Source organism: Euprymna scolopes, chromosome 45 (genome assembly GCF_053919585.1).
Source record: "Euprymna scolopes isolate OS-2025 chromosome 45, ASM5391958v1, whole genome shotgun sequence".
Taxonomy (NCBI): Eukaryota; Metazoa; Mollusca; class Cephalopoda; order Sepiida; family Sepiolidae; genus Euprymna; species Euprymna scolopes.
This window is the reverse complement of record NC_136526.1, coordinates 28,257,129-28,282,404: the sequence shown is the minus strand read 5'-3', so window position 1 is coordinate 28,282,404 and position 25,276 is coordinate 28,257,129. Positions and strand designations below refer to the sequence as shown.

General features: G+C 32.4%; 1 protein-coding gene across 2 annotated transcripts in view; it reads left to right on the top strand.

Moving 5' to 3' along the window:
• Positions 1-10,166: 10,166 nt before the first annotated feature.
• Positions 10,167-25,276, top strand: part of LOC145269305 (uncharacterized) — a 63,069-nt gene continuing 47,959 nt past the window's right edge. The window contains exon 1 of one of the 2 annotated variants that reach the window (XM_080125007.1): positions 10,167-10,521. The gene's annotated coding sequence lies outside the window, so the exon portion shown is untranslated. The remainder of the gene's footprint in view (positions 10,522-25,276) is intronic. The other variant, XM_080125006.1, reaches the window with a different exon arrangement.

The following is a 25,276-nucleotide window of genomic DNA, read 5'->3' as shown; positions in this document are numbered from 1 at the left end:
GAGCTTTTCAGAGCTGCAAGGAAAAAACAAAACTGTGATTAATAAATCCCAGATTTGCTTTTTTCTTGCAGCTCTAAATTAAGGTTATTCAACATGTTAATTAGATTAGTTGAAAATATTAAGTCCACACAGCCACTGATCATCACTTCGTTATATTCTGTACTTTTGGCTTCTCGGAAGAAAACCTTGATATGCGGACAGAGATCTCAAAATCTTTTTTTAAATTGTACTGGACTTAGCAATCAGAGTGCAACAATAATTCAGAATGGTCATCATCAGTGTTATTGAGATGTGAACAGAATGGTCGTCTTTGAAAAGATTTGGTGCAAATAGAACAGGCGATCTTCTTTTCGGCATCCATTATTTCTTTCATGTTGAGCATTTTAGGAGATAAAGCTTGTTGGTGTATTATACAGTAGTAATTAAGGAAGTCTTGGAAAGACTCAAAAACACGCGGCTTTTTTGTATTTTTTGTATGCGTTACTTCTAGCTAAAGTTAATACAAAACCCTAAAGGTATTACTTCTTAACCAGCTTTTAAAACGAGTTAAAAATAACCAGACTTTTTCAATTTGATAAAAGTTCTATTATAGCATATTTATTATGGGATGGAGCTGGAACTGTTTAACATGCCAGCTCGACTTAGATAAAGACAAAAAGTATCCATGCATTAACATGGGAGGGGAGACTATCTTCAAGTACTATCCTAAGCTGTGAATGGGTAAAGTAGATATTAATAAGTCCTTCTCACCTTTTATTTTTTTTTTTGGTTTATTTATTTATTGTTTTTCAATGGAGAGTAGATAATGCATGTGGATGTGTTATCAGCGGCTCCAGTAACTCTCGCTTCTCCTTTTTTGTCCTTCAGTCCTCATTTCCAATGAGTGATTTTTCTAACAAAGGATGAAGAAAATACTGCTTTCTAGGTCGGTAGTACTTTGTAAAGAGTAGCCTGAGATGTCGGAAAATTTCTGTTTCTATGTCTATCCTTGTGGTCATGTCACTAGTAAGGGTGTTGGAGGTAAACGTTTCATCTGGGCTGACGTTACCCGCCTGATAGTCAGGGACCCGAACCTTGGATTAACCACTAAGGAGGTTGTCCTATCAGCAGGTGCAAAGTACCGGGGCTGCTGTATTGTCATTTGGTGAATGGATTCTGTCATGTGCAACAAAAAAAATGGATTCTCTCATGTGCAACAAAAAAAAATTCTTGTCTTTTTCTCTCTTATTTTCCCTCTCTGTCCTGCTCCAACCAAGTTTACCGACCTGCTCCACAAACCCCAAAACCTCAACAACAATCATGACAAATCTCTAAAAAATAAACACGAATAAACCTAGAACCCCATCCACCAATGTAGACCCCTACTACCAGTTCTCCTTCTCCAACATCAGGGGTCTACATTCCAACCTTCCAGAGGTTGAAACACAATTACAGGAGACGAAACCGGACATATTCTTTCTAAGTAAAACTGGCATAGGGCCAACCACTTCTCTAGACGAATTCATAATTAAAGGATACTCCAACTTAACATCTAGATCTGACCCCCAAGATCGTCATGGGCATGGAATATGTGCCTACATCAAAGATGGCTTTCCATGTGGTAGGGATATCTCCAGAGAATACCCTAATTTACCTTATATGTGCTTTCCGGGTTGCACTAGCTTACACCACTGCATTTATATTTACCCTCTATCGCCCCCACAACAGTGGGGTTACTATGGTGGAGCATATCTGAGAAAATTGACCACATCCTGTCAACTCATCCTTCGGCTAACATTCACATTTGCGGTGACTTCAATGTCCATAATGTGGAATGACTGATCCACTCAAATAAAACCGATGACGAGGGGACGTTTTGTCATGATTTTGCCATTGCCTATGACCTCACCCAGATTGTTCACGAACCCCCCCCCATGTGCACGATACACCGGGTCAATATGCAAGCCTTCTAGACCTTTTCCTCACAACTTCTCCTGAGCTGTGTTCATGTTCCGTTTTATCTCCTCTGGGATCCTCTGACCACTCTGTTGTAGCAGTTAAGATAAAAATGAAATGTAATAAGTCTTCAGACGTACCTCTCCACCGTACTGTATATTGATACTCTATGGCTGACTGGGATAGCTTCCGTACATTCATATTTGACCTACCTCTGCATTCCATGTTTAAAAAGGATGTGTCCTCTACAGTATCAGACCTGACCGAATGGTTAATTGTAGGTATAGGCCGATTCATACAATCCAAAAAATTCCAGGAAAAACCTAACAGCCAGCCATGGTTCTTCCCTGAACGTGCTGCTGCCATCGTGCATAGAAATCACTTTTTCCATAGCTACCGAGGTAATAGATTTACTGAGACTAAAGCTGCTTTCAGGATTGCCAGCAACTACTGTAAAAGAGTAATAAAAAATGCAAGAGAGCTATATGCTGTCTGTTAAATTCTAAGTAGCTGAGCAGCGGCTTGATTCCCACCAGTTCTGGCAAATAGCAAACAGGATCTTGAACAGAAGCGTGTGTTCTATCCAACTATCATCAATGGACCAGAGGTCATCTCGTCAGCATCAGACAAGGCCAGACTATTTGCCAAGAACTTTGCAGCTAATTCTACCCTATACTACAATGACCATCAACTCCCTGTATTTCCTCCTATAACAGACAACACGCTATGCAACATACAAATATCTGTGCGTGAGGTCACCAAGCTAATCAAGAACCTTGATTCCAGTAAAGCAACTGGCCTTGACGGCATTCCAGTTATAGTGCTGAAAAAGCTCCAACCAGAACTTGCGCCCATACTTACAAAACTATTTAAGCGTTGCCTTAAGTAGAAGTGCTTTCAAACACCTTGGAAAACCTCATCAGTATGCTCTGTATTTAAGAATTCAGGTGAAAAGTCATCTCCCTTTCAGCACAGACCAATAAGTCTCATGTGCGTCATGAGTAAGTTGTTGGAATCCATATTAAATAAAGAAGTAGTCAACCACCTCAAACAGAAACAACCTTCTTAGTGACACACAATATGGTTTCTGCTCTGCAAGATCTACAGCAGATGTGCTAACGGTTATATCACATAGGATTAGTGAATCTCTTGACAAAGATTTCTTTTCTAGGGCAATTGCGCTTGACATATCGAAGGTCTTCGATAAGGTATGGCATAAAGGCCTACTTCACAAGATTTCCAGCTACGGTATTACTGGAAATGTTTTCTCAATCATTAAATCATTTCTCTCTGATAGGTTCATAAGAGTAGTTGTTGATGGGCAGAAATCAGAGGCCCACAGTATTAATGCTGGAGTCCCCCATGGGTCCATCCTGGGCCAAACTCTCTTCCTGATCTACATCAATGATCTCCCAAAACACATACTTAAATCATTCGTTGACATCTATGCTGATGACACGACCATCTATGACAACACATCAAAGGCCGTAAATGACAAAGTTCTCTCTAATTCTCTCTCCTCTGATCTTGAGCACGTAGTACAATGGGGGAAGAGGTGGCTGGTCACTTTTAATGCATCCAAAACCAAGCTTCTATCAATGCTCTGATTCCCATCTAGCATCAATTGAAATGGATGGCTCTCGTCTTGGGGAGGCTCCATGTCTTGACAAGTTTCTGGGTTTGACCTTTACTCCTGATCTGAAATGGAACACGTACATCAAATCTGTTGCCAGGGACGCTGGGAAAATGGTGGGGTCCTTCTACCGCTCCAGAAGATATCTCATTACTAATGCAATTCTCTATCTGTATAAAAGCCAAGTACGTCCAAGGATGGAGTACTGCTGCCATATCTGGCCAGGAGCTGCTAAAAACAGCCTACCCTGCCTTGACAGAGTACAAAATAGACTTTGTGGTTTAGTGGGGTATGCCCTTTTCTCTTCCCTGCAACCTCTTTCCCACAGAAGAGACGTTGCGAGCCTGTCTTTGTTTTATCGTTATTTTCATGCTGAGCTCCAATCCCTCGTCCCCCCTCGCCAATCTTTCTGTCCGGCTGAAACTACTGCCAATAATTTTCCCCACTATGCCTAAATCCAAACGTAGATTCCATGAGCAAAGCTTCTTTATTAGAACTGCACGCCAGTGGAACTCTCTTTCGCCAGTGGAACTCTCTTTCACCTGACTACAACTTGAACATCTTCAAGTCCAACATAAACAAACTCCTGACAAACCGCCCCCTTAAGTAAGACACTCTATCAAAACCCCCAATACTAATGATTACTATAATACAATACTATCTCATTTATTACTGTACACGCAATAACCCTTATCTCTGAGTGGCCTTCGGGCCTTGATAAGTGGTGACAGCCCATGTAAAAAAAAAAAAAAAGAATTGTCCACTCTGCATTTGGCAATAAACCATCACAGGCGCTCGGTCAGTGGCGATGGACACCATTTTGTATACTGAAAGCTGGGTATTCTCAATGAAGTTTGTAAAGGACAAAAATATGTCTTCACTTGCATGTGTTCTTTCATGAGCAGAATTGTTAACGGCTCCTTTTTTGTGCTCATAGCAGTAAACATCATTTGAATAAAAATGCACAACTGGGCTGTGTCACTTGTTGAAGTCGATGGTACCACTTGTGAACTGGGTTACTGATCTGTAGGTTACGTGTTCGGTATTACATAGAGGCAGTTACACTGAAGGTCAAAGGTCATAAGTCACTAATTGTGGAGGATGATATTGGAATAAACAACCAAAAAAAAGAACATGTTAACGAATGCAATGAATGCAAGGAATATTTTATTTTATGCATGCTTGTGCATATACACACACACACACACACATGCATATACACACACACACACACACATGCATATACGCACACATGTATATACACACACATGCATATACACACACATGCATGTACACACACATGTATATACACACACATGCATATACACACACACATGTATATACACACACATGCATATACACACACACATGCATGTACATACACACACATGCATGTACATACACACACATGCATGTACACACACATGTATATACACACACATGCATATACACACACACATGCATGTACACACACACATGCATATACACACACTGTTATGGCGAGATGAGCAATTCACCGCCGGAACTTTTTATCGAAAGAACGTTATCACCGGTCACCGGTTGTGAGAGCCTTCCCTGGGCGGGAACACTTAAAAACGTAACATACTGTCTCTGTAAATATTCTCAATAAACTTCTTTATTTCTTTATTACTTCAGAACCTCTTTATCCATTTATTTTCCTTGTGGAATACCTTTCTTGAATATCCTTTTATTACGGCCACCCACCACAGGATATATCAACTGGCGACGAAGATGAGATACGAACTGTAAATTCATCTAAAAAAAAACATGTGGTAACCGAGAACATTCTGAAAGTTGTTGTTCAAAAAGTTCACTTTTAATTGAAGAAAAAGCTTCTTAGAAAGCGAAAGACTGGTGTCTGCCACAAATTTACACAAGTAAAAAATAATTTTTATATTATTGACGAGTTAAACTCCGTTTTTCTCTTTTTAAACTCCCAAAGAGTTGACGTTATATAACGTGTGTGTGTGTGTGTGTGTGTGTGTGTGTGTGTGTGTGTAAATTGTGACTTTCTTCATGGGAGATATTTTTCATCTCGTTATTACTAAAAATAAAAAAAATAAAAAAATAAATTAATTAAAAAAAACGATTAACGGACGTGTTTTTTGTATTTGGTTAATACGATAAAAAACCAACAAATGAACAATACTGAGGAATCTGTGTTTATTTAATAAAGAAAATTTTTAAAAGAAGTTTACGTATGTCTGCTGAAGTAAACGAAAAAAGAGTCTCTGGAAATTTTGTCAAGTGTTATTTTAACAGTGATTTTTTTTTCGGAACTTTCCTATGTGTTGAAAATTTTCTGTGAAAATAAGCATCTTGTTTTTGAACAATATTTTTTTTTCTCTGTGGTCTTTGTTAACTTGCTTTTGATACATATAAAAAGAAAATGACATCGGAACAAATAGCGACGTTGACGAAAACGTTAACTGAGTGTTTAATCGCTCAACAAAAAGCCCAAATGGATTTTCAAAAACAAATGCTAATTCAACAAGAACGTTTCGAAACTCTTGTAATACAACAAACGACGGATAATCGCTTATTTTGTGAAACGATTTTGTCAGAAAAATCTAAGGAGGGTGCATCCATATTTTTTTCGGCTGAGGGTATAGCGGACTCGCTTTCAGAGCTTAAATATGTTCCAGAAAAGGGTGACACTTTTCCAGCCTATTATCGTAGGTTTGAAACGATATTTACAAAACGATGCGAGAAGTGGTCGGATGAGAAAAAAAAAACACTCTTACTCCAAAAAATGGGCACAGAAGAAAATACTAAATTCACGAATTTGATATTGCCTAAAAAACCGGAAGAGATCTCTTTTTCTGAAACGGTGAAAATTTTATATGTTATATTCAGTGAAAGAGATAGTCTTTTTCATACACGGTATAGGTGTTTAAATATGTCAAAAGATGAAATTGATGGCATTGTCAGTTGTCACATATGCGGGCAAAGTCAACGCGCAGTGTGAACTGTTTAAATTAAAGGATTTATCAGTGGACATCTTTAAGTGCTACATATTTGTCTAAGGACTGACAGCACCGAAGGACAAGGATTTAAGGTCAAAGATATTATCAATCATGGAGCAAGACCCGGAAATAAACTTGCAAAAAGTGACAGAAGAATGTCAAAAATTTATAAATGTAAAAAGGGACACTACGAGGATAGAGGGAAAAGTCACATCCGAAGTCCAGGTAGTAAAACAGAAGACATTTCCAAAAGACAAAGGGAAAAGTTTTGAATGTTGGAGTTGTGCGGGTCCGCACTTAAGAAAAAACTGCCCTTATAAAGACCAACGTTGTACCAAATGTGGCCTAGTGGGACACCGGGCATCCCACTGCCGAACTAAGCAAGACAAAAGACGGAAATGGAAGCCAAAAGTAAATGTTGTCTTGTCCAAAGAAGAAATAAAACAAGGAGGGAAACGAAAATTCGTTCACACACAAATAAATGGTCACTCAGTGAAGCTACTTTTAGACACAGGTAGCGACATATCAATTATTGACGAAGTGACCTGGAAGAGAATTGGTGGTCCAAACCTGAGAAAAACACAAAAAATTGCAAAAGGTGTTTCCGGAGAGCGATTCAAATTCATGGGAGAATTTAATTGCAATGTTTTTCTTGGATCGAAAACTTTTTCCTCAAACCTTTCAGTTGTTCCAGGAATAAATTCTTGCCTTTTTGGAATTGATTGGATTGTTTTGTTTGATTTATGGGAGCTACCCATAAATTCATTTTGCAATAATGTAAGAGCGTTGGAAAAGAAAAATTCCAAACAAAATGACCATTTTCTGGCAGTGTCAAAAATTGAATTCCCCAAAGTTTTTTCAGAGGGATTAGGAGTGTGCACCAAAACTGAAGTAAATTTTGAATTAAAACAGAATGTGAAACCTGTTTTTAGACCAAAAAGAAATGTGCCTTTTTCTTCAAAAGAAGATATTGAAATTGAACTAAAAAGACTACAGAAGAATGGTGTAGTCGAAAAAGTTGACTATTCTGAGTGGGCGAGCACCACTGTGTATGTTAAAAAGAAAAATAAGAAGATTCGGGTATGTGCCGATTTTTCTACAGGCCTTAATGACTGTCTGATGGATTATAGTTATCCACTTCCATCTCCTAAAGATATTTTTACAAAGCTGAATGGAGGTAGAATTTTCTCCAAAATCGACTTATCGGAAGCTTACCTTCAGGTAAAAGTCAGTGAAGAATGTTCTAAGTATTTGTGTATCAATACCCATCTAGGACTTTTCCGACTAAAAAGACTTCCTTTTGGATTAAAAGTGGCCCCAGCACTATTTCAGCAAATAATGGATACGATGCTTGCTGATTTAGATGTTGCAATCGCATATTTGGATGACATCCTCGTCAAAAGTAAAAATGTACAGGAACATAAGGAACACATCAGAGCAGTTTTCCAAAGAATTGAGGAATTTGGTTTCAAGTTAAGTGCCGAAAAATATGAATTCTTTTAAAAACAGATAAAATATCTTGGTCAAATTATCGACAGCCAAGGCAGAAGACCGGATCCTCAGAGAACAGAAGCAATCCAGAGGATGCCAGCACCCAATAATGTTGGATCAACAAAGCCAATAACCCATGCATCCAGATCACTTTTGCCGGCTGAAAGAAACTATTCTCAAATTGTAAAAGAAAGCTTGGCGATTATTTATGCCATTCCATAGATTTATTCATGGAAGGATGTTTACTTTGCAAACCGACCACAAACCCTTATTGACTATTTTTGGCTCTAAAATGGCATACCTACACACTGCGAACAGACTCCAACGATGGAGCATAATTCTACTAAATTATAACTTTAAAATGGAGTACATTTCATCCAAAAATATCGGACATGCAAAATCCAAAAGTGTGCTGAACCTTTGGAAGACACAGTAATAGCTGCATTGACAGAGGAAAAAGAACTCTCCGGATTACTGTGCAACACAATCAGAGAGTTACCAGTGACTCTAGACAAAATAAATAAGACAGCAGAAAAGGATGATCATATTGTGAAAATGAAAAAGTTGGTGCAACTAAATGGAAAATCAAAGAAGGACCCTAAAATTTTACCATTTTCCATTTGTGCTCAAACCTTGATGTACGCAGACAGAGTCGTCATACCGACTACGCTTCAGAGAAGAATTTTAAAAGAATTTCATAGTGGTCATCCAAGCATGTAGAGAATGAAAGCTTTAATGTGTGGATATACGTATTGGCCTAGGATGGACCAGGACATTGAAAAACTCGTAAGAGAGTGTCAAGGGTGTCAGCTAGCAGTAAAGGCACCATCCGTGCAGATACAACCGTGGCCAAAGACTGATACACCATGGACTCGGTTACATATCGATTATGCAGGTCCTTTAAATGGACATTATTTCTTAGTGGTCGTCGACAGTTTCACAAAATGGCCAGAAGTGTTTAAATACAAACACCCTACTTCGATGAGTACAATAGATGCACTAAGAGTTCTCTTCAGTCGTTTTGGAGTGCCTAAAACTATTGTCAGCGACAACGGCACCCAATTTACCAGCAAAGAATTTTAAGAATTCTGCAAGGCTCTAGCCATTGAACATTTAACAATGGCAATCTACCACCCAAGGCCAAATGGCCTAGCAGAGAGGTTCGTCGATACATTCAAAAGAGCCTTGAAGAAAAACCAAGGCATGGACACTGACGAGAAGAGTCTTGAACAATTTTTATCGGTGTACAGGATAACTCCGAACCCAAACACTGATACCGGTTCGTCACCAGCCAAACTGATGTTTGCACGGAAAATCAGATCTGTATTTGACAGAATTTTACCAAGTGCAACCAGAGTAACAACAACAGAAGAAAATTTTCCAACAAGGTTTTACAAACCTGGTGACAGAATATTCTTCCTGAATTACAGGAGTGGAAAAAATTTTTGGGAGGAGGGGATTATCATGAAAAGAATCGGACACATGCTATATTCTGTAAGAAGTAATAAATTCAACTGTCGCAGGCATATAAATCAGCTAAGACCTCGACACACTGATGACTACAAACAGGCAGAAGAAAATGACCTGCCCCTAGAGGTTTTGTATGATTCTTTTAATATTCCCCAACCCTCAACAGAACTTACTCTAGATTTGAGAGTTCCAGCTTCTCCACCAACTCCATCCACTCAAACGATATTGAGGAGAAAAAGTACAAGGGTGAAAAGAAAAGTTAACCGGCTGAGCCCCAAGCCAAAAAGCAAACGATACTAAGCCAAATTCTCTTGGGAGAAATTGTCTTAGGGGGAGGTGTTATGGCGAGATGAGCAATTCACCGCCGGAACTTTTTATCGAAAAAACGTTATCACCGACCGGTCACCGGTTGTGAGAGCCTTCCCTGGGCGGGAACACTTAAAAACGTAACATGCTGTCTCTGTAAATATTCTCAATAAACTTCTCTATTTCTTTATTACTTCAGAACCTCTTTATCCATTTATTTTCCTTGTGGAATACCTTTCTTGAATATCCTTTTATTACGGCCACCCACCGCAGGATATATCACTAAGAGTTATCCCCCTTACACCATAAGTTTCTTTTTTTCTTTGGAGGTAAGGATTTGGAGTTGTCTGCTCTTAGTTTAAGGGGTTATCTATGTGTTTACAGAATCTGACAACATTGCTCGCATCAGATTTTTTTTGTGATGTTTTAAGAGTGTACCTACGTTCTATCAGACCGATCACTTCGTACATGTGTTAAAAGAAAACATGTGATTTTTTTTATTGAAACACTAACTACATATGGAACTGTTTTAATCAGGGAACGAAAATTTGACTTTCGCCGTCTACTTCCAGTAACTGCTAACTTCCTGCTGGTTATACGCAGTTAATATGCCGCCGAATTGTTGTTTTTTTTTTTGTTTTTGTTTTTTTGTGTAGTTAAATACCTTTAATGAATTTATTGGATTCCGGGCAACACCTGGTAGGTACATCTGTGTATTTGTTGATTTCTCTATTCGTTTTTCGTTTATAATAATTAAAAAAAAAAAAAACTTTGGCATTCCGGCATATTTCTCGAGACATTTTATTGTTGTAGACATTACTTCCTATGTTTTTAGACGGTGATAGATAATTTGGTGCCTCCGACCAAACATCTTCCAACAGATATTTTAACTAAATTTATCACATTCTTAGACGAATTATTATTATTATTATTAGTAGTAGTAGTAGTAGTAGTAGTAGTAGTAAACACATTTTCATTTACTAAATTTATAGTTAGTATTATTAAGAATTACTCGGAAATATGATGTACTGAATTTGTATTATAATAATATATTGTATTATAAGGCACTTCTGCATGACAGTGCCAAGCAAGCGACCGTTCTGTAAACCTCAAATGTCTCCGAGAACGTAAAAATATATAATAACGAAATAAATAACACAGAAAATATAGGAAAAGTGAAACATTTTTTGTGTAAAAAAATAATTTTAATGTTTTAACATTATTTCTTTTGGTACTCATGCAGAGATTGATCCGTGCTGAAATAATAACGTTATTATTTAAAAAGCCATTCTTAACATGGGGAGGGGGTGTTTTGTACCTATTCTGTACTTAAACCTTACAATTGAATAAAAAAAAATATCATAAAACTTTAATTAAACGTGGAAATACGATTTAAAAAATAGCGCGGATCACTCTCTGCACTAGCACCTTTCTTTTAAATGAGTGAAGTGAAAATAAAATAAATGTTAAAAACATGGGCACTTCTACAATTTACCGTCGAAACTGGAGACACCATTTTATTTCACGCACCTGCAGTTTAAATGCAAGGGAGAAATCATTATTTTAAAGTATGGCCGAAGCATGAAATAAATAACAAAAAATTTAAACTGGAGAACGAAACGATTGTTTCCGGAAAGAATAAATTAACCTAAAATTAACATTTATTACTTTATTTAATGTTTAAAATTATTTATTTATTTAATGTTTAAAATTATTTATTTATTTAATGTTTAAAATTATTTATTTATTTAATGTTTAAAATTATTTATTTGTTCGAAAAAAAAAAACTATTTTATAAAAATCCAATGTTGTTTTCATTACAAAATTGTTTTATTAAAATTATATTTCTAAATTATAAAATAAACTTTTCTATATTATTTCTAAATTATAAAATAAACTTTTCAATAAATGTTTTTACGATTATATTTTGATAAATTTTTATACAGTAAATGTTTTGGTTCTCAAATGGCGCTCGCGCCCAGTTTAAACCATTATGAATATTTCATTTCATTTTCTGTTTTTAATACAAAAAAAAAATGTTCCATGAAAATCTTTCCCTTTTTCATTAATTAAATCAAAACATTTCCAATTAAACAATTATGGACATATGTTCTCTTTCACTTTCTTTATTTACTGTTTTTCATAGTTCTTTCCGGAAGTTTAATATTTTTGTTATTTATTTCTAACTTCGACCATAGTTTAAAATACTGATTTCTCCCTTGCATTTGGACAGCAGGTGCGTGAAATAAAATGGCGTCTCCAATTTCGGCGATAAAGTGTAGAAACACCAAAACATTTACAGATTTTTTTAGAATTATTTGGGGAGTTTTTCCTGTACGATTGTATAAAATGTAGCAATATATAATTTTTTTTCACAATAAGATTGTATAAAAATATATGCAAATATAATTTTAGTATAAAAATATATGAACATATCATTTTAGTATAAAAAATATATGAAAATATAATTTTAGCAAAATGTAATTTTAAAAACATGAAACATTTATAGCGGTTTAAGATTTTTTGTTTGTTTGTTTGTTTGTTTTTTACACAAAGATAGTTTATTTGTTGTGTTTTTTTTGTTTTTTGTTTTTTTTTTCACAGTAAGATTGTATAAACATAATCAAAATAGGTACTTATACAGTTTAATTACGACATTAAAAAATGGAAATATTGAAAAAAAAATTTTTTGTACGTACCTGTTATAGACTGAAGTTCTTCGAAAAAAAATTTCACTTCATTTGATCAAGTAGTTTTTTTTTTTTTTTACAGCGAAAAACAATTATTTATCACGGCTACGTCAACGTGGCCATTTTGGAAATGTTATTGCAGTGGAGGAATTCCCTAAGGGCAGGTACCTTTCCCCAAGGGCAGGTAACTGCCCTACGTAGCAGAATACCTCCATTTTAGGCCAATCTAGCCCTTTTTTTTCCCACCAGAATGAGAATTTTTTTTTTTTTTTTTGCGAAGACAGATGCCATTTTTGGAGTGGTTTTTTTTTTTTTTTTAATTTGTAACAGAAGAAAATAAAAAGAATAAAATATTAGAAAAATTAGAAATGTGCAACCGAAATTTTCGAATTTAAAAAAAAAACTTAGGGTTTGTATTACTGTATATGGATATGTTTTTAGTGTTTTTATTCAATGTAACATGTTTATTCAGCTCGAAAAGCATACAGTGTTTACCGATGTATTGGAAAATTCAAAATGGCGCCAGAGTCACTCTTTAACACAGTAACTTCAGGAAAAGACGTTATAAATAATAAACTAGACAAAGTACTGTTAGAAATTCGCTCAATATATATTACCGTGACATAAGTTGACATATATTCGGTGTTTTTTAAATAGTATTTTGTGTAGTTTATTATTTATAACACCTTTTCCCAAACTTACCATGTTAAAGAGAGTGTCGGGCACCATTTTGAATTTTCCAATACATCGGTAAACACTACTGCGCATGTTTCGAAAATAATCGCGTAAAAAATTTTTCAGTTCTTTGCATTCTTCAATTTCTTGGCATATTCAATAGTATTCTGCTTTAAAAATAAAAAAAACGGAAAAAAATTGCAGATGTGATGTGCGCATCATTCTGGCGAAAAAAAAAGGCTAGATTGCGAAATCTGGCCTAAAATGGAGGTATTCTGCTAGGTACATTTCCAAAATGGGCACGTTGACGTCGTCGTGATAAATAATTGTTTTTCGCTGTAAAAAAAACAAAACTACTTGATCAAATGAAGTGAAATTTTTTTTCGAAGAACTTCAGTCTATAACAGGTACGTACAAAAAATTTTTTTTTCAATATTTCCATTTTTTAATGTCGTCATTAAACTGTATAAGTACCTCAAAATATAATTTTTGGTTTGTCAATAGAGCAAAATATAATTTAAATATATGTTATTAGGCTAATGTGTAGTTTAGCAACGTAAATTATTTGACAAAAATTTATAAAAATTATTTATTTTTATATAAAATACATTATTACACCCTAAGGCTGAAATAAAACCGAAAAAAATTCATTTTTATTATTTCTTCAACTTTTTTTCTATTAGACTAAATGTACGACAATCGAGGTCGCCATCTTGTTTTGAAAATTTGGCCTTTCTAAGGTTTTGACGGATTGACCTTATTAACGTTAAATTTTGCCTTTTTTTTATGCTCGTTCATGAACTGTTTTTGGTCGCCATATTTTTTGTACTGAAAGAACGTAAAAAAGGCCAAATTTGGCCTTAAAAAGTCCAATCGGTCAAACATTAGAAAGGCCAAATTTTAAAAGCAATATGGCGGCTTCGAATATCATACATTTAGTCTAACAAAAAATGATAAAAGAATAATAAAAATGAATTTTTTCTGGTTTGGATCTAATAATGTTTTATGTAAAAATAAATAATTTTTTATAAATTTGCTGACAAATAATTTACGCCGCTAAACTACACATTTACTAGTTATTTATTTATAAAAATTTATAGAAATTTTTATTAATATTGTTTTTGTTTTTTTTGTTTTTTTCCAATGAGTGATACAATTTATCGACCCCGGTTCAATTGACACACGCTCTCTATCGTCCATTCTTTAAACTAAAATACAGACATTCACATCATGGCACGGTCATGCAGAAGTGCCTATTATGATAATATGTAATATTATAATATACTTTCTGGTAAAACTTGCGGAGAACGTTCTGTTTTATGGTTGTTATAAAAATGGAACGGAAATTTAAATTTCGTTACTATTCAATCGTGTTTTGTTTTTGTTAACTTGCGCACATGCGCCCCTCCCCTACCCCTAAATGAAAAGTAATCGAAAATATAACATTCAACAATCGTACTTATATATATATATATATATATATATATATATATATATATATATATATATATATATATATATATATATAAATGAAAGAGTTGTTTTTATAATTTTTTATAAAATTGTATTAAGAAAAGCAAAATAATTTAATTTAAAAATCAAATTATTTCGCTTTTATTAATACAATTTTATGAAAAATTTTATAAGAAAAAATTTTATAAAAAGAAATTTTATGAAAAGAAATTTTATGAAAAGAAATTTTATAAAAAGAAATTTTATGAAAAGAAATTTTATAAAAAGAAATTTTATGAAAAGAAATTTTATAAAAAGAAATTTTATGAAAAGAAATTTTATAAAAAGAAATTTTATGAAAAGAAATTTTATGAAAAAAATCTTATAAAAAGAAATTTTATAAGAAGAAATTTTATGAAAAGAAATATTATAAAAAGAAATTTTATAAAAAGAAATTTTATAAAAAGAAATTTTATAAAAAGAAATTTTATAAAAAGAAATTTTATGAAAAGAAATTTTATAAAAAGAAATTTTATGAAAAGAAATTTTATAAAAAGAAATTTTATGAAAAGAAATTTATGAAAAGAAATTTTATAAAAAGAAATCTTATGAAAAGAAATTTTATAAAAAGAAATCTTATGAAAAGAAATTTTATAAAAAGAAATTTTATAAAAAGAAATTTTATGAAAAGAAATTTTATGAAAAGAAATTTTATAAAAAGAAATTTATAAAAGAAATTTTATAAAAAGAAATTTATAAAAGAAATTTTATAAAAAGAAATTTTATGAAAAGAAATTTTATGAAAAAAATCTTATAAAAAGAAATTTTATAAAAAGAAATTTTATAAAAAGAAATTTTATGAAAAGAAATTTTATGAAAAGAAATTTTATGAACAAAAAATTTTATAAAAAGACATTTTATGAAAAGAAATTTTATGAAAAGAAATTTTATAAAAAGAAATTTTATAAAAGAAATTTTATAAAAAGAAATTTTATGAAAAGAAATTTTATAAAAAGAAATTTTATGAAAAGAAATTTTATGAAAAAAATCTTATAAAAAGAAATTTTATAAGAAGAAATTTTATGAAAAGAAATATTATAAAAAGAAATTTTATAAAAAGAAATTTTATAAAAAGAAATTTTATAAAAAGAAATTTTATAAAAAGAAATTTTATGAAAAGAAATTTTATAAAAAGAAATTTTATGAAAAGAAATTTATGAAAAGAAATTTTATAAAAAGAAATCTTATGAAAAGAAATTTTATAAAAAGAAATTTTATAAAAAGAAATTTTATGAAAAGAAATTTTATGAAAAGAAATTTTATAAAAAGAAATTTATAAAAGAAATTTTATAAAAAGAAATTTATAAAAGAAATTTTATAAAAAGAAATTTTATGAAAAGAAATTTTATGAAAAAAATCTTATAAAAAGAAATTTTATAAAAACAAATTTTATAAAAAGAAATTTTATGAAAAGAAATTTTATGAAAAGAAATTTTATGAACAAAAAATTTTATAAAAAGACATTTTATGAAAAGAAATTTTATGAAAAGAAATTTTATAAAAAGAAATTTTATAAAAGAAATTTTATAAAAAGAAATTTTATAAAAAGAAATTTTATGAAAAGAAATTTTATAAAAAGAAATTTTATGAAAAGAAATTTTATAAAAAGAAATTTTATGAAAAGAAATTTTATAAAAAGAAATTTTATGAAAAGAAATTTTATAAAAAGAAATTTTATGAAAAGAAATTTTATGAAAAAAATCTTATAAAAAGAAATTTTATAAGAAGAAATTTTATGAAAAGAAATATTATAAAAAGAAATTTTATAAAAAGAAATTTTATAAAAAGAAATTTTATAAAAAGAAATTTTATAAAAAGAAATTTTATGAAAAGAAATTTTATAAAAAGAAATTTTATGAAAAGAAATTTTATAAAAAGAAATTTTATGAAAAGAAATTTATGAAAAGAAATTTTATAAAAAGAAATCTTATGAAAAGAAATTTTATAAAAAGAAATCTTATGAAAAGAAATTTTATAAAAAGAAATTTTATAAAAAGAAATTTTATGAAAAGAAATTTTATGAAAAGAAATTTTATAAAAAGAAATTTATAAAAGAAATTTTATAAAAAGAAATTTATAAAAGAAATTTTATAAAAAGAAATTTTATGAAAAGAAATTTTATGAAAAAAATCTTATAAAAAGAAATTTTATAAAAAGAAATTTTATAAAAAGAAATTTTATAAAAAGAAATTTTATGAAAAGAAATTTTATGAAAAGAAATTTTATGAACAAAAAATTTTATAAAAAGACATTTTATGAAAAGAAATTTTATGAAAAGAAATTTTATAAAAAGAAATTTTATAAAAGAAATTTTATAAAAAGAAATTTTATGAAAAGAAATTTTATAAAAAGAAATTTTATGAAAAGAAATTTTATGAAAAAAATCTTATAAAAAGAAATTTTATAAGAAGAAATTTTATGAAAAGAAATATTATAAAAAGAAATTTTATAAAAAGAAATTTTATAAAAAGAAATTTTATAAAAAGAAATTTTATAAAAAGAAATTTTATGAAAAGAAATTTTATAAAAAGAAATTTTATGAAAAGAAATTTATGAAAAGAAATTTTATAAAAAGAAATCTTATGAAAAGAAATTTTATAAAAAGAAATTTTATAAAAAGAAATTTTATGAAAAGAAATTTTATGAAAAGAAATTTTATAAAAAGAAATTTATAAAAGAAATTTTATAAAAAGAAATTTATAAAAGAAATTTTATAAAAAGAAATTTTATGAAAAGAAATTTTATGAAAAAAATCTTATAAAAAGAAATTTTATAAAAACAAATTTTATAAAAAGAAATTTTATGAAAAGAAATTTTATGAAAAGAAATTTTATGAACAAAAAATTTTATAAAAAGACATTTTATGAAAAGAAATTTTATGAAAAGAAATTTTATAAAAAGAAATTTTATAAAAGAAATTTTATAAAAAGAAATTTTATAAAAAGAAATTTTATGAAAAGAAATTTTATAAAAAGAAATTTTATGAAAAGAAATTTTATGAAAAAAATCTTATAAAAAGAAATTTTATAAGAAGAAATTTTATGAAAAGAAATATTATAAAAAGAAATTTTATAAAAAGAAATTTTATAAAATAAAATTTTATAAAAAGAAATTTTATAAAAAGAAATTTTATGAAAAGAAATTTTATGAAAAGAAATTTTATGAAAAGAAATTTTATAAAAAGAAATCTTATGAAAAGAAATTTTATAAAAAGAAATTTTATAAAAAGAAATTTTATGAAAAGAAATTTTATGAAAAGAAATTTTATAAAAAGAAATTTATAAAAGAAATTTTATAAAAAGAAATTTATAAAAGAAATTTTATAAAAAGAAATTTTATGAAAAGAAATTTTATGAAAAAAATCTTATAAAAAGAAATTTTATAAAAAGAAATTTTATAAAAAGAAATTTTATGAAAAGAAATTTTATAAAAAGAAATTTTATGAAAAGAAATTTTATAAAAAGAAATTTTATAAAAAGAAATTTTATAAAAAGAAATTTTATAAAAAGAAATTTTATAAAAAGAAATTTTATAAAAAGAAATTTTATAAAAAGAAATTTTATGAAAAGAAATTTTATGAAAAGAAATTTTATAAAAAGAAATTTTATAAAAAGAAATTTTATAAAAAGAAATTTTATAAAAAGATATTTTATAAAAAGAAATTTTATAAAAAGAAATTTTATAAAAAGAAATTTTATAAAAAGAAATTTTATAAAAAAAAAAGTTAATTTGGTAAAAAAAATTTTTTTTTTTTTACATAAGTCCAACTCACCGTTCATATTGGAAAAATCGATTTTTAATAAGTTTTCGAGTATGATTACAACGAATAAACACCCCCCACAATCCCCCATGTTAAGAACGACTTTCAGAATAGACATCCCCTACCTCCACATGTTATGAATGGCTTTCAGAATAGACATCTCTAACCTCCTCATGTTAAGAACGGCTTTCAGAATGGACATCCCCCAACGTTGTCGGCATACCTGAAAACCTAGAAAAGTCAACATGTTGAATGTGAATGGAGAGTTGGTTGTAAAACAGAAAGAAATTAAAATTTCTCGTTTTTATTTTTAAAACAACTGTAAAACAGCATTTTCCGCAAGTTTTACTCAATTTTTTTTATTTCTTGACTTTTACTTGCCATCATGTGTGCCTTGTGTGCCCATCTGAATAAGCACCCAATTGGTGTTTATAGTTAATTGTTATTATTGCATCTGTTATTCAGATTTGTATTTAAAGCAATAAGCAAAGATAAAAAAAAAACTTTTATAATTTACTCACTGTGGGAAGTGAACTCTAACACAGCTAACATTAACTCTAACACAGCTAACATTAACTCTAACAGAGTTAACATTAACTCTAACACAGTTAACATTAATTCTAACACAACTAACATTAACTCTAATGCAGGTAACATTAACTCTAACTCAGCTAACATTAACGCAGGTAACATTAACTCTAACACAGCTAACATTAACTCTAACGCAGGTAACATTGACTCTAACACAGGTAACATTAACTCTAACACAGCTAATAGTACCTCTAACACAGCTAACATTACATCTAATACAGCTAACATTAACTCTAACACGGCTAACATTAACTCTAACACAGCTAACATTGACTCTAACTCAGCTAACATTAACTCTAACGCAGGTAACATTAACGCGGGTAACATTAACTCTAACACAGCTAACATTAACTCTTACACAGCTAAAATTAACTCTAACACAGCTAATATTAACTCTAATACAGCTAACAGTACATCTAATACAGCTAACATTAACTCTAGCACAGCTAACATTGACTCTAACTCAGCTAACATTAACTCTAACGCAAGTAACATTAACTCTAACTCAGCTAACATTAATGCAGGTAACATTAACTCTAACGCAGGCAACATTAACTCTAACACAGCTAACATTATTTCTAACACAGCTAACATTACCTCTAACGCAGGTAACATTGACTCTAACTCAGCTAACATTAATGCGGATAACATTAACTCTAACACAACTAACATTAACTCTAACACAGCTAACATTAATGCGGGTAACATTAACTCTAACACAACTAACATTAACTCTAACACAGCTAACATTAACTCTAACACAGCTAACATTAACTCTAACACAATTAACATTAACTCTAACACAGGTAACTTTAACGCAGCTAACATTAACTCTAACACGCCCTCTTTGCCAGAAATAACCTGAGATAAAGAAACAAGGAGTTACCTTCTGGAGGATCTCCATCCGTTTCAGTTTCATCTTGCTAAATCAATGTGGGATAATTTAGCTGACGTTTTCGGGCCAAGTAATTATGTCGTTTGTAGATGAAATGAGTGAAAGAGTATTTGAAAAACCAAGGAGAGACTCGTACACCATTAATATAGGTTTTATTAACTAAAATAATACATGTGCTGTGTTCTTCATGTGAGTCATAATGGTGGAATCGTATCTCCCGGCCAAGAGGAATAATCTGCGGTATTTTATTACCACTAGGGGTCGCTAGAAGTGATAACACAAAAGAGACAGTGAGGAGACAAGAATAATTTAAAACCATAACATTTCCACCACCACTTCAAGAATTATTATGACAGGGGTTATGAAGGAGATAAGGAGTTATGAATCATATTACTAGGGATTCTTTGTACTCTCAATGGTCTTCATATGCATTACTGGAATTTAAGTCGTGGGAGGTGTTGATATCTTCAGAGGTGAGCAAGGAATTCTTTTTCACCTCATCGGCTACTTTTTCATCTGTAGGTAGTTCTTTAGAGTTTCTATTATGAAGTTCTTCATTCGAGGAGTTAGGAGCTATGTCCAACAGGCTGGCAGTAGTTTCAGCATAGCAAGAGTTAATGACCAATGGAATAGCTGGAGATCCAAGAATTAAGTCGATCTTACTAGTTTTAGTATGATTTCTAACATATACAGGGTCCAGGTTTTGCTCAAGAAGTCGATTCACGGCTATATCTGAATAGTTTTTTGTAAGGAGTTACACTAGTGGCATTGCAGAGTAATGACCTAACTGAATGGAATAAATCGGGCAGCACATCTCAACAGGGCAGTTTCATGTTGCTAAAACATAAAATTATTTGAATGGCCTTTCATAAAGTGCCATTAAGTTTTTTTAACTTGTTCATCTCTGTCTGGATGGTATCGACTTGTTTTACATGTAGCAATACATTTTCTGTGTAAGAAGTCTCTAATTACTCCCAGTAAGAAGTCAGTAGCTTCGTCCATATGTATCATATCAGGCATACCGAAAATAGTTGGTTCAAACAGCGGATGATGATTTTGCTCGTCATGTCCCTACAGAGAAAAGCAAATGGAAAGCAAGAATACTCATCAATCACAGTAAGTATTTGTTACCATGTAAGGAAGTTGGTAATGAGTCTTTAAAATCGATGTTCAATTCCTGGAAAGGTAGTATGACTTTTATGAGTGTTCTCTTGTTACTACTGACAAATTTGGATTTCAGATATTGGCAGGAAGAGCAGGAGTTGGTTATGCTTTTTATTTTGTCTAAAGAGAATCCAAGACTCCTCATTCTGATAAAGTGGCAGAGCCGTGTAACACTAGGATGGCATAATTGAATATGCGAATCACAGTGTGATCGAGACTATGTACTATGTGGGGAGTTGGGCAGCAAGATGTCGGTTCATGTTACACTTGAACTTCTGCATGTCAGTACAGTTGGGGAAGCAGGAACCTGGAAGGGAATTCCAAAGTCTAGCGGTTCTGGGGAAGAAACTACTGGAGTAAAAGGCTCTCTTACATCTAGGGATCTCAACTGTGAAGGGGTGGGATTTTGCTGCTTGTCAGGTTTGTCTGGGGTATTTACGTCGAGGGGGTACAAGTGCTTGCAGTTCTTTGGAGTATTCACCGTTCATGTAGAACAGACAGAGAGATGCTACATTGTGTCAATGGGACAGAGGCTGAAGCTTAGATGACAGTTCAGGACCTACTAGGTTGGCGACTCTCTTTTGAACTTTGTCTAGGAGCTAGAGAATATTAGCAGATGCACCAACCCAAATATGACAACAATACTCCATACATGGGTGAATAGTGGCCTTATAGAGGTACAAGATACTTTCGGGCATTAGTATCTTTCTAGCATGGTAGAGAGAACCTATCTTCTTCGCAGCGGTCCTGGCAATGCTTTCAATGTAATTGTTCCAACTCATGTTTCCTGTGAACGTTAGGTCAAGCAGTTTAAAAGATGTACTTTCAGATAAAGAGTCTTTGGCCATTGTTATTGGTGGTAGAGAAGGTTTCTTTTAATTATTGAAGGAAACAAGTTTAGCCGCATTGAATGTGACCATCCATTTTTGTCCCCATTCCACTATAGATTGGAGGTCATCCTCTAGTGTTTTTGCCATTTCTTTAGATATGTGTTCATTTCTTTTCCTGTCATGTCTGTTATAGAGCATGGTATCATCAACATATATACCCATCTCACAGACAATTTTGTCAGGGAGGTCATTTATGAATATTAGGAATAATAGAGGTCCAACGATAGATTCCTGAGGCACTCCCACATTTATATCATATTGTTTAGATGTACGACCATCGAGGACAAGCTGGATTTTTCTCTTATCTAAAAAGGATTTAATTGTTAAGTATTCTTCCAGTGATACCATATGTTCTGATTTTCCTGAGGAGAACCTCATGCCATACCCTATCAAAAGCCTAAGATATATCTAGAGCTACCGCTCTACCCTGCCCTGCTTTGTAAAGTGAATAGTATATACACTCAGAGATTACAGTTAGGATATCTTCTGTGGAATGGGCTTGCCTAAATCCATATTGTTGGTCAGTCAGAAGTTTAGCATCTGTAAGGTGTTGGACTAGAGCTTGGTTAATTATGGACTCAAATATTTTGGCGAAACGTGGGAGGAGGCTAATGGGGCGTTAATTTACTGGGTCAGTTCTTTCGCCAGAATTCTTGAAAACTGGTACCACAGAAGCAGTTTTCCAGCAGGCAGAAAAGTAAAATTCATTAAGACATTTGTTGTAAAGTTTGGAGAGAACTGGAGCTACTTCAGATGAGCACTTTTTTAATAGCACAGCCGGGATGAGATCAGGGCCACATGCTTTTGAAGTGTCAAGATTTTTTATGCTAGCATGCACCTGAGAAGCGGTGATTTTTAGATTATTTAGTGTGGCGTCTGTCCGCAAAGGAAAGTCAGAGAGGGGGGGGATTAGCAGGGTCCAGTGTGGAGTTGGAGGCAAACCGACTGGCAAGCATGTTAGCCTTCTTGGTTGTTGAGCAAACAACCTCATGATTGTTGAATAGTGGGGGAATTGTTGATTGCCCATTATTTACTACACTGTTGTAGATTTTCCAGAAGTCACGGGTTCCTAATTTCTGTGCTTCGATGCGTTTTTTGGTGGTTTCAGTAAATTCTTTCTTAGCTGTCGCTATTTCTTTCTTACAGTTATTTCTGGCTTTTATATACTTCTGTCTGTTTAAACTGGACTTATGTCGGTTAAATCTGCAGTACACATGCTGCCTTTGTGTGATGGCAGCTGCACAAGTAGAAGTAAATCATTGGGAAGAGTGGGGCTTGCTACAAAATTTCCACATGGGAGCATGTGCTTCAATTGCTGTTTTGAACCATTCAGTGATCTCTTTTGCGCACTGTTCAGCAGAAAGTGAAAAGATATTTTGCCATGGGGCGTCTCTGAGGAGATCCCTGATGGCTTCCCAGTCAACTTTTTATAATATCTCATTGTTTTGAAAAATGGCTCTTCCGTTTTGGCTCTAGAGTTTAGGGTGATTTCAACTATTATCATTACATGATCAGCATTCCCAAGTGGGCTGTCGGCATTCGTAATACAATCCTCAGGAACTGTGGTCAGAAACAGATCTAAAAGTGATGCATGTTGTTCTTGCTGGTCAGGGAAACGGGTTGGAAATGTAACCATCTATGATAGGGAATGAGATATAGAGAAGCTATGTGTTATGCTACCAGCTACGTCTGTGTAAGTAGAAAATCCAAGCCAGTTGTTATGGTGGACACTGAAGTCACCAAATACATGCACTTGTGCACTAGTGTCGAGGGAAAGTGCCGTATCTATGCTGTCAGAGACTTTGTTTATTAGGGTACAGTTCTGGGTCGAGGGAGAGCGGTAGAGAAAGTAAAAGTAAGTAATGTTGTGTTGCATCTTACGTCTAAAGCACATAAAGGCTTGATCATCCAATTCTAGTTTTGTTTCTCAAGTCAAGGGAGGGGAGGTGTATCGACTTCAAGCCCGTGCATATGTCTGTCAGAGTCCTTATGGCAGAGTGGGAGATATCCAGGCATGTTAAAGTAGTTAGAGGGGATGGAGGAGTATAGGTTAGTCTCATTTAGTGCTAAGATATCCGGGGTGTTTGTTAGGAGAAATGCTTCAACATCATTTAAATTAGTTCTAAGCCCACAGATATTCGTAAATGCAAGCCTCAAGGGAGGAGGCAATTTGGTTTTGTTTGAGTTTTGTCCTGGTTTAAGCGTAATTTTAGATTAGTTTCAGTTTAGGTAAGGGGTGCTGAACAAGTGGTTATGCAGAATACCAGACATGCAACACAAGTAGACCATCAGTTGACCCTCCATCTACTAGGATTGTGGCCTCAGGAAAGCCCACCGCGGATGAGTGCAGGGTCTCTTTCCATGTGCAACATGCCACTACAAACATCCCGATACTATTCAATAGCTGATGGAGCAGCCGCTCTAAGTGCTACCAAAGAGTTAAGGCTCCTGTACTACCAATCGGGAACAGCAGACGATGATCAACCCAATCTGCTTGTACTGGCATTATAGCATTCAAGCACTCCCACATGTCCAGTTTAGAGGGATGGGATGTGTTGGGAGAGGGGAAAATGGCGTTCATTTTCCTTGTCAGGAAACAAGATCGACCACTGAGTGTTTCTGTCGAATCTCTGTGATTTTGTTTTTATCATTGGAGAACTAAGGAAGAGACAGCTATTGCTATGTAATGTAGATAGCTGTAAATCTAAGTACAGACTATAGCTAGTAAATATCTACCTGGGTAAGAATAAACTAATGCATGCCTTAGCGGTAGAAATGTATAGATGTTTAGTGATAATGACTTCCAATCGGTCAGCATGTGAAGGTTAAGGGCTGAAAGCTAAGGACCCTCCTCTACGGTGTGTGTAATGTATAAGTGTTAGTGGCAGCTAGGGGAGTAGAGTAGACTGTTACTTTTTAGGAGAGGATTAAATTACAGAATACAGTAGAATTAATTATTAGAGTTTATAGTCAAGAAAAGTTTAGTTACAGAGAAAAAAAAGAAAAATTTTATTTTATTTTTGTTGGCAATTTGTAACTGGCTACTACTTCATATTTTTCTTTTAGTTCTATTGAACCTTAAAATTAACTCATAATTGCTATAATCGAGCCATCAAACTGACGTAATTGTACGTTGCTTTTTTTTTAAACGGTTTTCCCATTTTCCCCCACAAATTTCTGGGTATTATAGTCACTTCACTGCTAGTATCTATTTGCGTTTCAATAACACAATTTTATTTTTGTATCTTCATTCTTAGATGCAATATTTTGTATATTA